At 39.6% G+C, this 4,920-nt stretch overlaps 1 protein-coding gene across 1 annotated transcript in view; it reads left to right on the plus strand.

Annotated features, from left to right (window-relative positions):
* The first annotated feature begins 2,832 nt into the window (after positions 1-2,832).
* Positions 2,833-4,920, plus strand: part of LOC104988452 (sterile alpha motif domain-containing protein 9-like) — a 39,418-nt gene continuing 37,330 nt past the window's right edge. Inside the window, exon 1 of the mRNA XM_010839782.1 lies at positions 2,833-3,295. The gene's annotated coding sequence lies outside the window, so the exon portion shown is untranslated. The remainder of the gene's footprint in view (positions 3,296-4,920) is intronic.

The following is a 4,920-nucleotide window of genomic DNA, read 5'->3' on the forward strand; positions in this document are numbered from 1 at the left end:
CCAGGGTTTAAAAACCTTCCCATGTTTTACTTCAGAAGAGCTGAACTCGGTCTCTTTCTCTCCCCTCTATTACCATAGTGGTGGTTCAGTTGGTATGTCTTGTCTGACTCTTGTGACCCCATGGACTGTAGCCCACCAGGCTCCTCTGTCCATGGGATTTCCCAAGCAAGAACACTGGAATGGGTTGCCACTTCCTTCTCCAAGGGATTTTCCTGACCAGAAATCAAATCCTGGTCTCCTGCATTGCAGGCTAATTCTTTACTGACTAAGCTATGAGTTCTCGAATAAAGCCTTCCTTGCCTGTTTAACTTTCCTCAGTGCAATTTTTGACACTCTTCATTTTAGCATCTTCTCCCGGAAGAACACTGTCTTTTCTGCTTGGGCTCTAATAGCCCACACCAGATCAATCCTCCATTTAGACACTCTGCTCACTGTGCTAGCTGCCCCCGCCCCCTTAAAGTCCACACCTCCACACCTCCCTCAGGCTCGGATTCCCAGCACCGAGTCACTCCTACAGATGGATACTCCCTTCACACTATGCAGGTTCTGACCCGCCCCACCTCGACCGCACCCCCACCCTGCCAGGTCAGCCGCCTTCCTAGGCCCTGACTTCCCACTCTCCCACCATAGACATCTACTTTTCTCTGCACGTATAATGATTTAAGGACTGAACTGTTTGAAAATGGAAAAGAAATAAAAAGAAGGTCAGGGAAAGAAAGGGGAAGATGAAGACTTCATTTTATTCCAGACATTCTTGCCCTGTCTATATATTAGAACTGCTTAGGCAGCTTTTAAAAATGTACTTGTCCCTAGAGATATATGGTTGCCCAAAAGCAGTCCTGGGCATTTTCTGCTTTTACTGAAAACTCCAGATGATATTATTGTGGAGTCTGGGTTCAGAACTGCACCATTAGGTACAAAGAAGGGGTAGATGGGGCACAGGTGGGTTTAGGGATCTGGAGAATGAAGTGTATGAGAAAGCCCACCTGAAGCCTTCAATTTTGTCCATTAGGTAGAAAGAGATGTCACCAGGTGAGAATGAGGGGGTCAGAATTTTCAGGAGATGGGAAGTGGAGAATCTAGGAAACTATACTTATTCAGAGAGGGAGACAAAGTATAATAAAGAACAAAAGACTGTGGACATAATGCTGAACTTAACAAAAACTGTAGCAAGAGTCCTACTGGGGTGGATTGTTCATCTTTAGAATATTGTGGAACACAGGAACGTGTGCATTCTGAAAGTCCACACTCACTTGGGTTTTAGTATAGCCCGCCAGTTTGGGAAAACACCTGGGAGTATCAGTAGACATTATAGCTCAAACAACTATAAAAATGATCTTCACCTAATGAAAAAATGTTCATGATATCCTTAGAGAATTTTGCTTAACAAGCTTACCAAGGTTGTGGGGGTGTATGTGTTATTGAGATTTTATTGTTTATTAATTATATCATTCCATACAATTTTAAGTAAACAGACTTTGAGAAAATACACTGGGAGATTTAAACAGATGATGGTAATATTGATGAAAACATTCAAATGTGTTACAGAAGATAGCAAGAGGCACCACTTCCACTATCATTCCCCAAATTTGTAGATTTCATGTAAGAATAAATATAGTTCGTGGCATTCTTTATAAGTCTATGAACACCGTGTGTGTGTGTTAGTCGCTGTGTCCAACTCTTTGTGACCTTAGGGACTGTGGCCTGCCAGGCTCCTCTGTCCATGGGATTCTCCAGGCAATAATACTAGAGTGGATTGCCATGCCCGTCTCCAGAGGATCTTCCCAACCCAGGGACTGACCCGGTTCCCCCATACTGCAGGCAGATTCTTTACCATCTGAGCCAGCTGGGAAGCCCTTGAACCATGATATACCTGAACAATCTCAAAACTTCAAAGCAAAACAAAGCACTTCTACCAGCAGATGTAGCAGTTTCAGTTTCTTTAAAAAGCAACAGCAGAAGCTAATGCAACATTGCAAAGCAATTTTCCTCCAATTTTAAAATGCAAACAACAAAAACTATATACACAACCCCCAAAGTTGTCATATTCCAGTGGTTCTGAATTTTTATATTCATATCAGAATAATTCAGGAAATAAAATGTGATTCACTGTTCACTCCCTATTTGAAATTATATGTTTCCATACATGATTATCTGGTAAAATTTCTCAAATATTAAATTTATATTTTTAAAATATATGGATAGAAAAAAGTATAATGGAAAACAAAGATTACATTCGGATATGTTTGAATATGGTTCCTCCCCTTCTTTCTATATTCTGTATTTCTTAAGTTTGAAAACGAACTTCAATTATATTCATAATTTTAAAAACTAATGTTCTAGTTTTTAAAAAATAATGAAATTCATGATGACCCAATGTACATAAGTATTAGTTTACTGGGACTGCCATAACAAATTTCTACAGATAAGATGAGTTAAAAATCAGAAATGTATTTGCTCACAGAGGCTTAAAGTCCAAGATCAGGGATTTGTCAGAGTTGGTTTCTTTTAAGGCCTCTATCTCTGACTTGTAGATGGCTGTCTTCTCCCTATGTCTTCACAGGGTCATGTCGTGTGTGCGTGTGTGTGTGTGTTTGTGTGAGCATGTAACACCAATCTCTTCTGATAAGGACACCAGTCATATCTGGATTAGGATCCACCCTATGACCTCATTTTAGCTTAATTAACTCTTTAAAGACCTTCTCTGCAAATACAGTCACATTCTGAGATAAGGAGGGTTAGGGCTTCAACCTATGAATCTGGGGAAACAATTCAGCCTGTAACAGACATTTGGATTACTCTGAGCTTTCAGTGTTTTCCCAGTATTTTTTTTTTTCCTGTAGATTTTTTTTTTTTTCACCTCGATTTCTTAACTCTGGGTGACTTGAAACTCTGTCTGGTGAACAGTTTCTCAGCAATGGTTCAGCTTTGTTGATTTTCTGTAATGTCAAGGGCAGCCGTCCATGGGGTCGCACAGAGTCGGACACAACTGAAGTGACTTAGCAGCAGCAGCAGCAGCAACATATATTTATATACATTTAATATTTTAGAAACCTAAAGAAATATGTTCAGAAGCAAAACTGAAACTGTTTGCATTTCTACTTCCTCGCTCTGCTTCTGCACAGGGTCAGGGCTTCAGGAGACAAGTAAACTTCACAACTTAAAGCCTTATTTTTTAAAAAGGATTCTTACAACCACGTATCTCCTACCCATTAGAAGAAGAATAAGAAAGCAAAAATTTAAAATCAACCATTTAAAGTTTCTGATGTAAGAAGAAGTTTTCAGAAAAATGCTGGTAAGTTTCCCAATCATTACACTTTTATTTTTTTATGCTTATGAGGAAACTGCTATTTTTATAAACTCCAGCTGTAGTTTTTAATTAAAAAAACATGTGTTTGTACCTAAGCCATTACTTGTAAAACTATTGAAAGTAGAAATATGAGTCTTTTAATTCTATATTGGTATATTTAACTAAGACTATCTTTGTAAATGTTCTTCTAAAAAGAAATGGATCATTAAGTGTACTTAAGGTGGTGAGCGGGTTTCTGGTCATGTAGGGCAGTGGGGAAAAATGATACAGAAACAATGCAAAGACCTTTGGAAAGTTTAACATAAAAGACTGTAAAGGAATTTGTGGTCGTGTGCAATTCTGCCTTCCAGAACTTAAGATGTTATTAGAAGTCCAACAGAATATTTAATCAAAGATAACATCCCCCAGAGGCTATTTTTTAGGTTAAGTGCTTCCTTCACATCCATCTCATACAGCAATTTGGTTTAAAAATTAAAATGAAAACTTAAACTTATGCTTAGGAAAATAAAACTGAGCTTGGCTTGTGTGTGGTTTCAGTTTGTCAGACCATCAAAAGACAGTGTGAGTAGCCTTCCTGGGCAGCAGCCAGGATTCTGAATGGTCTTTCCCCCAATCAGCTCTCAGTCACGTGAAGCAGAACAACTCCTCAGGGCATGATATCTGGGATGCTACTGAGGACCTTAGTCTTCCCTGGTGGCTCAGTGGTAAAGAATCCACCTGCGATGCAGGAGACTCGGGTTCAATCCCTGGGTCAGAAAGATCCCCTGGAGAAGGGAATGGCACCCACTCCAGTATTCTTGCCTGGAGAATTCCATGTTCAGAGGAGCCTGGCGGGCTACAGTCGATGGGGTCCCAAAGATAGGACACGACTGAGCAACTAACAACAACAGAGAATCCCTTGAGATGAAGGTGGGTGAGCCCCAGTTCTCATCCTGAAGAGCTCTGCTGATTTGGTACCTCTTAATCCTCAAGAGAGGTAACTGGAGGAGTCACTTGAGAATGGCATCCTGTAGCTCCTTTGTCAATGATTACTACTAATAAGATTTGTGTTCATGATTATTTCAAAACAGGAAGATGAGGGCCCCTAGGAAACCAAGAGTGTGTCAAGGCATTCTCAAAATTTGTTCACACCAGTCATTTTGACCTTTATATATCTCCAACTATATATATATACATGCATACATATGGTCTTAAAGTTGATGAACTATAAACTACTTTAAAAGCATTACTGAATATAATAGGTTAGAATCATTATTTTTCCCCACTCCTGTCATGTGGGAGAGAGGAGCTGAGAAACTTTTGAAATTATAATCAGTCCACGGATATTTTTAAAGAGTTTAGCATATTTGATTGAGACCAGGTATTGTTGATGTTTACATTTAACAGAAGAAAAGACTCCATACTTGAGCATTAAATGTCAGTGACCTTATGTGAGAAAAGTATTTCTGTTTCCCTGGTATCTATAGGCTGAATCTGAACAAAAAGATGAAACAGAAAACTGTCGCCTGTTAAATGGCACAAAGTTCCCTTTGTAGCATCCCCGATGTTAGACACCACACCCAGGGAGCCACTGGCGGCTTAGAAGCCAAAGAGAGAACTGTCAAAATAAG

The sequence above is a fragment of the Bison bison genome, unplaced genomic scaffold, assembly GCF_000754665.1.
Source record: "Bison bison bison isolate TAMUID 2011002044 unplaced genomic scaffold, Bison_UMD1.0 scf7180017864134, whole genome shotgun sequence".
NCBI classification, from domain to species: Eukaryota; Metazoa; Chordata; class Mammalia; order Artiodactyla; family Bovidae; genus Bison; species Bison bison.